This window comes from Loxodonta africana, chromosome 1, assembly GCF_030014295.1.
Source record: "Loxodonta africana isolate mLoxAfr1 chromosome 1, mLoxAfr1.hap2, whole genome shotgun sequence".
Lineage (NCBI taxonomy): Eukaryota > Metazoa > Chordata > Mammalia > Proboscidea > Elephantidae > Loxodonta > Loxodonta africana.
The window spans coordinates 76,500,702-76,511,648 of record NC_087342.1 but is presented as its reverse complement, the minus strand read 5'-3'; the positions used below and the strand labels follow the sequence as shown (position 1 = coordinate 76,511,648).

At 42.4% G+C, this 10,947-nt stretch overlaps 1 non-coding gene across 1 annotated transcript; it reads left to right on the top strand.

Annotated features, from left to right (window-relative positions):
- The first annotated feature begins 333 nt into the window (after nucleotides 1–333).
- TRNAL-CAA (transfer RNA leucine (anticodon CAA)) lies at nucleotides 334–440 on the top strand. The gene is made up of 2 exons: nucleotides 334–371; nucleotides 395–440. It is a non-coding gene; the product is annotated as a tRNA-Leu (tRNA).
- Nucleotides 441–10,947: the final 10,507 nt, after the last annotated feature.

Genomic DNA, 10,947 nt, shown 5'->3' with positions numbered 1-10,947 from the left:
AGCTGCTGAAATACTGTTTCAACTCAGCGCGGATAAAATCTGGATCCCAAATCCTCTACTCCTTAAAGCCGATCCTGTAACTCCTAGTCTTTAGGGGCAGGCTTGGGTGGGGCGGGGAGGGATCATTGGGAAAAGGGGACGTGGGGTGGGTGGTATGTGCTCCGGTCGTAAAAAAAAAAAAAGGATTGCGTTAATTCTCTTGTCCCCTGCAACTTCCAGGTTCGCTGTAAAATGTGTTCTTTTTTGGTTTTAGAAATGTTTTCCTTTTTCTTGGACGAAACAGTCTTCAGTCATTGTGTACAGTTGTCATCCTGCAGAGGCGTTACGTGCAGTGTCAGGATGGCCGAGTGGTCTAAGGCGCCAGACTCAAGCTTCAGCTTCCCGCGCTAGGGGGTTCTGGTCTCCGAACGGAGGCGTGGGTTCGAATCCCACTTCTGACAACGCTCTGTTTTGTTTCTGTCATGCCCAATCAAAAGTATCACCTTTGAGCCAGCAACACCTGAGGTTTCTTCTAGCTCTTGTCGGCTTAACTCTCCCGCTCTTGCAATCACACCTGCTCGCCCTGTCCGCGTCGCCTCATCTTGGGCCCCTCCAAGTACGAGGCCATCACTCTTCGTTTCTTGGCCTTCTCTCTGTTCCCACAGTCCATAGTGCAACCCTTTCTGCCTCAAAGATGCTCAGCCCCGAATACTCTTGCCAACGGCCCAGCGCCTCTGCACCAATCCCACAGAAAAGGACAGAAAAGAGGCATCCATCGCAACTCAAACCTAACAGTCCACAAAAGAAAAGTCCTGAACTAGAGAATTCTGGAATGTTTCCAGAGCCATTCCGACAAAATTTAAACTTCCGGCGCCGCCTCAGGTCCTCTCCTTTCAGAAGAAAGTAGGCAATGGATTTCCATTAGTTGGTCATCACATGCTCCATGAGCCAACTGAGAAGTCAAAAATGGGGAACATTCCTTTAAAAAACATAAAAACAAAAGAGAAAAAGTCCTCTCTTTCAGGAACAACCCTTTATGCAGATTTGGGTAATACATATTACTTGTCTTCAGGTGGGGGATTGAAACTTGGCCTCAAGAATAAAAAAAAAAAAAAAATAATAGCAAGCCAAAAAACCCACCGTTGTGTTTACAGTAAAGTAAGAGTTCTCTCCTTAGTCTTTTAACTGGAGTGTTATCCATGCGTCTGGTCCTGGACTTTTCCTGTGGAAAGGATTACTGAAATCTTCAGGGCTTTCTGCACACGGACAAGAATCTGTTATACAGTTATACCTAAAAGGATGTCATTTCTTTTGTCTCTTTAAAGATAAAAATTTCATACATATGAACTTCTACGTGGGACTTGGTCTTAGATTTTTGCAGCATTGTCATTAAATGAGTTTTTTTTTCCCCTGTATAGTTTTAAACTAAAAACTACCACCCACCATTTCCTTTCCTGACAGTGGACCTTAGTGAATAAATTCCAGCTCAGCTCTCTGGCTGGCCTTCCCTAGGATAGTCTTTGCAGCATTTTGAGGTAACAGATTGTTAGAGGCAACCTAGAAGTCCATGAATGTACTTCAGTGGCTGCCTATGATTTTCATACTATGCAACAGCCACAAGCAATGAAGCAAATGTAAGTATAGCAAGACTGATGGATTTTTCAAGCTGCATTGAGTAAAGTAAATATAAATATATCAGGATTATGATGATTAAAAACACACAATTCAACAACACATATTTCTAAAATAATTTCTTTTCTAAATAATATATTAAGCACATTAGAGAGGGTGTCTAAATGACCGGGGAGAGGAAAGGGTTGGACACAGGCCAAGACAGGGAAAAACAAAGAAACAAAGTAAAACTAAGAGTGACCTTTCATGGACCAATGACAAAAATGAGCCACAGAGAGTCAAGTGTGATTAATTTACCTCTCTGGGCCCTGCACAACACCCCACTCCAAGCATTAAATTCTGCTTTTACATTCTCCTTCTCATCCCTACAGATTCATAAGCATCTAACACTCTTTTCTGTTTTACATTCCCCCTTACATATCTTCCAAATTTTCAATTTTTTCCATTCTCTGTGTTATGGATTGAATTGTGTTCCCCAAAAGTATGTGTTGTAAATCCTAACCCCCTATATCCGTGGTTATAATCCCATTTGGGAATGGGTTTTCTTTGTTGTGTTAATGAGACAGGCTTAGTGTAAAGCACATTTTAAATCAATCTCTTTTGAGATATAAAAGAGATTAAATAAGCAAGTGAGAGAAGTAGAGATGGAGGAAGAGAGATGCTAAGACCTCCCTCCAGAGCAGACAGAGACAGAAAGCCTTACCCTAGAGTTGGAACCCTGAATTCACACTTCTAGCCTCCCAAACTGTGAGAAAATAAATTTTAGTTTGTGATATTTCTGTTATAGTAGCAGAGACAACTAAGACAGAGTTTGGTACCAGGAGTAGGGTGCTGCTCTAACAGTTACCTAAAATACGGAATAGGTTTTCGAATTGGGTAATGGGTAGAGGCTGGAAGAGTTTTAAGATGTCTAATAGTAAAATCCTAGATTTCCTTGAATAGACTGTTGGTACAATTATGGACGTCAAAGGCAATTCTGGTGAGGGCTCAGAAGGAAGTGAGGAGAGCCATAAAGATAGTCTCTATCATCTTAGAGAACACATATGGCACTAGCCACTGTATATTGCTAGAAATGTGGACACACCTGTTGTTCTCCAAGAAAAGAAAAGGACCATCCCTGGAGCAGCTCAAAGATCAGCAGAAATGTTGGAAGGAGCAACGGAAGCAGGGTTACCGTGGTTCCAAAGGGTGGAATCCCCACCTCATAGGTTTCAAGGATTCAGATCTCCACCAACTCCATTCTGGAGTGTGGGGCTGCCAGGCCCAAAGGCCAAGAGGATGGGGCTGCCTCCCAAATCTGAGGGGACGGGGCTGCCATGCTCAAGGGACAGGAGAATGGAGCCTGCCCAGCCTGAGGGGTGGGAGCATCACTCAGATGGACTAGGAGAATGCGGCTGCCCAAAGCTGAGGGAGCAGAATTGCCAACCTAGTGGGCCTAGAGGCTGGGCTGAGGCCCAAGGCCAAGGATCTCCAACCAGAACCCAGAAGGCATGACCAATACCCACAGTCTGGAGAGCAGAGCAATTGCCCAGATGATCTCAGAGAACTGAGGATTATTTTCAAGCCTTGAGAGCTAATGTAATGTGTCCTGCTGACTTGTTTGGTGCCTACTATCCCTTCTTTCCCTCCAATTTCTCCCATTTGTAATGGAAATGTCTGCCTTATGCCCGTTCCATCATTGTATTTGGAAATAGGCAACTTGTAGTCTACATTTCACAGGTTCACAGATGAAGAAGAATTTTGCCTCGGGATGGAATAAGCTTAAGTTCTCACCAGTATCTGATTTATGTGATTCAGAAGATGAGATTTTGGACTTGCAGTTGATTTAAGACTTTTGAGATGATGTGATGGGGTGAACATGTTTTGCATGTGGGAAGAACATGAATTTTGGGGGCCAAAGGGTGCTTTCACCTTTTTCAACCTTTCTTCTGAATTGGAACTGTTCATTTTTCTGTTACTGACTTTACCTTTTGCATTTGAAAATATTCACAGTATACTTTGGACTAGGTGGGAAAACCTAAAAAATAAAATAAATATCATTTTTCAATGTTTGCTTCTGTCTATTAAGGACCCACCCCCTGCTTAGGGTGTTGAGTACTGAGCTTCAAAGACTCCTCTATCCAAGAAATCATGTGGAGCTTGATAGAAACTTATGAAGCCGTGTTCTGAGTATATGCCATCTTCTGCAATGTGTCATTTTTTAACTTGGAAGAGATAGCAATGCTATGCATTTGGATGCTGTTTTTAAATGCAAAAGGCAAAAGCAAAAAAAAATGTATGTTTTCACTGCTACAGTATGTCTTTCTAACACAAAAATAAAATGGCTGCAAATTGATTTGCTGTTGTTGTTAGGTGTCGTTAAGTCGGTTCCAACTCAGTAACCCTATGCACAACAGAACAAAACACTGCCCAGTCCTGCTCCATCCTCACAATCGTGGTTATGCTTAAGCCCACTGTTGCAGCCACTGTGTCAATCCATTTCTTTGAGGGTTTACCTCTTTTCTGCTGACCCTGTATTTTACCAAGCATGATGTCTTTCTCCAGGGACTGATCCCTCCTGACAACGTGTCCAAAGTATGTAAGACACAGTCTCCCCATCCTTGCTCCTAAGAAGCATCCTATTTGTACTTCTTCCAAGACAGATTTGTTCCTTCTTTTGACAGTCCTTGGTATGTTCAATATTCTTCACGAACACCACAATGCAAAGGTATCAATCCTTCTTCAGTCTTCCTCATTCATTGTCTAGCTTTCACACACATATGGTGCGATTGAAAATACCATGGCTTGGATCAAGTGCGTTTTAGTCTTCAGTGTGACATCTTTGCTTTTCAGCTCATTAAAAACATCCTTTGCAGCAGATTTGCCCAATGCAATCCATCTTTTGATTTCTTGACTGTTGTTTCCATGGCTGTTGATTGTGGATCCAAGTAAAATGAAAACCTTGACAACTTCAATCTTTTCGCAGTTTATCATGATGTTGCTTATTGGTGCAGTTGTGAGAATTTTTGTTTTCTTTATGTTGAGGTGTAATCCATACTGAAGGCTGTGGTCTTTGATGGTCATTAGTAAGTGCTTCAAGTCCTCTTCATTTTCAGCAAGCAAGGTTGTCTCATCTGCATAATGCAGGCTGTTAATGAATTTCTCTCCAATCTTGATGCTCCATTCTTCTTCATGCAGCCCAACTTCTTGGATTATTTGCTCAGCATACAAATTGAATAAGTATGGTGAAGGATACAACCCTGATGCACACGTTTCCTGACTTTAAACCACTCAGTCCAAACAACTGCCTCTTAATCTATGTACAGATTCCTCATGAGCACGATTAAGTGTTTCAAAATTCCCATTCTTCACAATGTTATCCAAAATTTGTTATGATCCACACAGTCAAATGCCTTTGCACAATCAATAAAACATAGGTAAACATCTTTCTGGTATCCTCTGCTTTCAGCCAGGGTCCATGAGACATGATATATCGCTGGTTCCATGTCCTCTTGTCCTCTTCTGAATCCAGCCTGAATTCCTGGCAGTTCCTTGTTCATATACTGCTGCAGCCACTTTTGAACCATCTTCAGCAAAATTTTGCTTGCATATGATATTAGTGGTATTGTTCAATAATTTCTGCATTCAGTTGGATCACCTTTCTAGGGAATAGGTATAAATATGGATCTCTTGCAGTTGGTTGGCCAGGAAGCTGTTTTCCGTATTTCTTGGCATAGATGAGTGAGCACTTCCAGCACCACGTCCATGTGTTGAAACATCTCAATTGATATTCCGTCTATTCCTGGAGCCTTGCTTTTCACCAATGCCTTCAGTGCAGCTTGGACTTCTTCTTTCAGTACCATTTGGTTCCTGATCATATGCTACCTCTTGAAGAGGTTGAATGTCAACTAATTCTTTTTGGTATAATGACTCTGTATATTCCTTCCATCTTCTTTTGATGTTTCCTGTGTTGTTTAATATTTTCCCATAGAATCCTTCACTATTGCAACTTGAGGCTTGAATTTTTTCTTCAGTTCTTTCAGCTTGAGAAACCCTGAGTGTGTTCTTCCTTTTTGGTTTTCTATCTCCAGCTCTTTGCACATGTCATTATAATACTTCACTTTGTCTTCTGGAGCTGCTCTTTGAAATCTTCTGTTCAGTTCTTTTACTTCATCATTTCTTCCTTTTGCTTTAGCTGCCTGATGTACGATAGCAAGTTTCAGAGTCTCCTCTGACATCTATCTTGGTCTTTTCTTTCTTTCCTCTCTTTTCGATGACCTTTTGCTTTCTTCATGTATGAGGTTCCTCCACAACTCATCTGGTCTTCTGGCATTAGTGTCCAATGCATCAAATCTATTCTTCAGATGGTCTCTAAATTCAGGTGGGGTATACTCAAGGTCATATTTTGGCTCTTGTGGACTTGCTCTGATTTTCCTCAGTTTCAGCCTTAACTTGCACATGTGCAGTTGACGGTCTGTTCCAGAGTCGGACCCTAGCCTTGTTCTGACTGATGATATTGAGCTTTTCCGTCATCTCTTTCCACAGATGTAATAGATTTGATTCCTGTGTATTCCATCCGGTGAGGTCCATGTGTATAGCCGCTGCTTATATTGGTGAAAGAAGGTATTTGAAGAAGTCATTGGTCTTGCAAAATTCTATCATTCTATCTCCAGCATTTTTTGTATCACCAAGGCCATATTTTCCAACTACTTATCCTTCTTCGTTTCTAACTTTTGCATTCCAATCACTAGTAATTATCAATGCACCCGGATTGCATGTTCAATCAATTTCAGACTGCAGCAGCTCATAAAAATCTTCTATTTCTTCATCTTTGGCCTTAGTGGTTGGTGCTTAAATTTGAATAACAGTCATATTAACTGGCCTTCCTTGTAGGCATATGGATGTTATCCTATCACTGACAGCGTTGTACTTCAGGATAGATCTTGAAATGTTCCTTTTGATGATGAATGCAACACCATTCCTCTTCAAGTTGTCATTCCCAGCATAGTAGACTATATGATTGTCCAATTCAAAATGGTCAATACCAGTCCATTTCGGCTCACTAATGCCTAGGATATCCATGTTTATGAGTTCCATTTCATTTTTGACGATTTTATTTTTCTCAATTCCTCCCTGTGGGGAAAAGCAGTAAATTTTCCAGTTAATTCCTCAACTGGAAAAACACGGGACATATGTGTGGGAGCTTGGTCACCCGAACTACCACTAAAGAAAGTCTAGGTTTTTCTTGTTCATGTGGTGAGGAGTTTCCTTGGTGTTCAAGTAGGAGAGGTATGATTGCCGAGCCAGGAGGCAGACAATGTAGCATTTTCCTCCTGTCCACGACGATCTGTGGCCCTGGTGGCCAGCAGTTAAGCCTTTGGTTGCTAACCAAAAGGTTGGCAGTTGGAATCCGCTCTTTGGAGAAACCCTGTGGGGCAGCTTTACTCTATCCTATAGGGTTGCTGGGAGTCTGAATTGACTCCACAGCAACGGGGTTTCTTTTGTTTTCACTGCCATCTGGCTGGAGATCTTCTTGTGGTGAGTTCGTATGTATCTTCGGTTTTGTTTTGTTTTTAAGGCCAAATTCTGTGGTGTTGTAATGGTCAAAAGGCTTGACCTTTTGGTGGAAATCCACTCTTCTCTCTGGCAGAAGGAGTGCCCAGCGACGAGAGAATTTTAAAATGTGTCTTGTTAGCTCTGAAAATATTCCAGAATCACTAATTGGAATTTTCAGTTGTCAAGTGTTTTGTTTGAGGCAGGAGAGATACCTTTCTTTGCTGCAGTGTGTTTCAGGTACACTAGGTCAATGGGTGGGGGTGGGCCGTCGGTGGTAGGTATCATTGGAAAAGCAAATGTTACACTTGGGAAGTGGGAGGAAAGTGGAATATTGAAAGGTGATGCCCTAGTGAGGGGGGAGCCCAAGTTGGCGCGACAGGGGCAGGACGAATGGCAGGGATTGCAAGAGTAGGAGGAGAGTTGGCATGGGGACGTTTAACAAAGAGAAGAAACCTTAGAAACCTCAAGTGTTGCTGGATCAAAGGTGATACTTTCGATTGCACAGGACAGGTACAAAACTGCCTCAGAAGCGGAATTCGAACCCACGTCTCTATTTAGAGACCAGAAACCCCGAGAGTGGGAAGCAGAAATTTAAACCTGGCGCCTTAGACCGCTCAGCCATCCTGACACGTGACACACATAGTATCACATAATATCACTCTGTAGATTGATGTACCAGCTCCTACCTAGAACTCAACAGAGAAAAGAAAGTCTGGTATTTGTTATACTAAGTGCGAGCTCTAAACTCACTGACTACCAAACCGAAAAGCAGGAGAGTCCGATGGTAGACAGGAGCTGAATGATTCTTACAGCCCTGGAGAAGAGGGAGCCAGGTTGTTGGGGGCCGCTCATTCCTCTCTTCTCCCCCTGCTCCGGTATCCCTGGCCCAGTCCTAGGCCCAGCACGGGCCCCACCCTCTGCTTCCTCTCTGCCTCCCTTTGAAGTGGGCCTCCAGTCCCTCTGATGCGGAAGGCACTAACAGAAATCACTGTGGTGCCCAACTTGCTTGAATTCTGCGGCTTGGAACTTGCTGGAAATACATTTTCTAGGATTCTCGGAAAGCAGTTCATGTAGAGGTCTTTCACTGCGGCATTCCGCACCAAAATACTCAAAAGGATGCTGGGGGTAGCCACTGGTTTTTGGGTGCCGCTGGCTCTGTGCTGCAGGGGCCTGATGCAGGAGAGAGCCATGTGTGGGGCAAGAGCACTGGGGAAGCCGCAGGCCAAGCAACACCTGGACACCAGGAAGCAAAACCCTCTTCTGCCTGCAATGTCTCTCCAGCATTCTCCCCAGGCAAATTGTCAGTGCTAGGCAGCAAAGGAAAAATAGTTTAAAGACCCAGATTTATTTTCACAAAGCAGGTAAAAAGATGATTTGGAGCTGAGAAACAATAAATCCGTAAGGGGCACAAACTCATACAGATTTACGTATAAAAATCCATTGCTGTCCAGTAGATTCCAACTCATATCGATCCTACAGAACTGTCCCATAGGGTTTTCAAGGAGGGCCTGGTAAATTTGAACTCACAAGCTTTTGGTTAGCAGCTGTAGCTCTTAACCATCAGGATTTCCATATATATATATAATACTTTTACCTGAAAACAAGATACTGCTGTAACGCACCCTAAGGTATGGCTTTGGGAGCAGGCGGCAGGTGGAAACTGGTAAGACCTTCAGGAGAATGTTAGTGCAAGTACCCATGACAGGAAGACAGTTTCTATCTGCTGCCTAGTCAGAAGAATGAGGAAAATGTTAATAGAAGCAGAAGGAAAGGGGGCCTTGTTATCTAGTGGCAAAGTTTAGCAACACTGTCACTGTGGTAATGTGGAAAGTAAAAGATATACCTAATGAACTGGGGGATCTAGCTAAGGATATTTCCAGGCAATGTGTTGAAGGTGACCCCTGGGTTTTTCTAGCTGTCTATGATAGAAAGGGTTGTGTGTGTGTGAAATAAACTAAAGAAAGAATCATTAATTATAAAAGAAAATGACTTGGCGAATATTAAAAAATAAAATTTTCTCATTTACAGCCTCTCCAGATGACAAACAATGCTACAATTATGAAAAGGCTTCTGGGAAAACATCAGACCCAAGGCATTGTAAAACAAACAAAAAAATGTTGGCATCGAGTTGATTTGAACTCACAGGACAGGGTGGAAATGCCCCATTGGGGTTCCCACGGAGCAGCTGGTGGTTAGCAGCCTGAGCTTGTAAACGTTGTGCCATAAGGGCTTCATTGTCATAAACATCACACCAAACCAAATCCATTGCCCTTGTGTCGATTCTGACTCAGTGATCCTACGTCTCTAGTTTTTTGGTAATTTGTTATGCAGCCATAGAACTGGAACAATAGTCATGACAAAAAATATAATATGACAAAGGAACACTATAAAGGAGAAGGAAAATAAATTCAAATACAGAAGCTTTAATTGCAAACAAGACTGAGAGCTTATATTTATTCACATTGACATTAGGGGAAGGGAAAGGGGAAGGACACAGACTGACTTATTTTGGAACCACCTCCAGGCTTCTTAGACTAACAATTTCTCTCTATTCTGGACAAGCTTCAACTTACAAAGAACCAGGACTTAGAGTGATGTGGGGTATGAATCTAAGGCTTAGAGCTCTGTGGAAAGCAGAGAACTAGGCACACTACTCACTGGATTGTGCTGCACTGGAAGCTCCATTAGCCTTCTTTCTGCACTGTGGTACACTTTGATACGTTTCTTTACCTCTGAAGGTGATAGACTATCTCCAGACTGTCCACAAGACCAATAAGCCCTTGTGTTCTGACTCATCTCGGAAGTGAAATAGAATGGCTGGTTTATGGAATCTTTGGCATTCTTGGGAGTTCCTTCCAGCCTCTTTGAACCTAGCTAAAGTTATTTATGCCTGGCTAGACCTTCTCAGCTTCTGCTGATGCCTCCTTCTCATCCTACAAATGAGGAGGCAAAAGTACTTGTTCCACTAAATCTTACCTATTATGGATTTGAAAGGTATATAACAATTACAACTACGTTAGGCTTTCTTTAGGTTTAAGGAGAGATGTTATGAATTCTAGTTTAGTCCTGTTTGCCATATACCTGCCTCCAAAAACAGTTACTGTATTACAAAATTGGGACCTCTCTTTGCTTTGTGTACCATCGCTTAGTCCAACAGAACCAGCTAGGTACCTGTAGACTCAGGGTCATACCAATGTGGATACTCGCTATTTTGAAGCAAATGACTACGATGATGTCTCCACAGAATATGGTGTAGAGCGCAGTCACTGAAAATGTGGTCTGCAGACGAGTGCTAATCCATGTGTTTGCTACCATACAGCTCCATTTCCAGATACAGAGCTTGTGCCGTAATGTAAATCAGCTATATCACCACGCTATTGATCAATGTATTATTTATTTATTTATTTATTCTTCATGTGTAGAAAGAGTTACTCAATGAAAGCAGCAGTGCATTTAATTATATTCTGCTGCAAGTTCACTTCTTTTGTGAACCAGTAACTGATGTTCCCTAATGGACAACTTTGCTCACCACCAATATTGAGAAATGAGTGCCTGGTGGTGCAAATGGTTAAATGCTTGGCTGCTAACTGAAAAGTTGGAGGTTCAAACACACCCAGAGGCACCTTAGAAAAGGTAAGCTGCTTCTGAAAGGTCACAAATATGAAAACTCTATGGAGCTCAGTTCTACTCTGCAACACCTGGGGTTACCATGAGCTGCAATTGACTTGACTCCTCAGCCTTACTTGAAAGAAGATGTGCCTTCCATATACCAGTCTCACTGGGATGCATCTGATGGAAAGA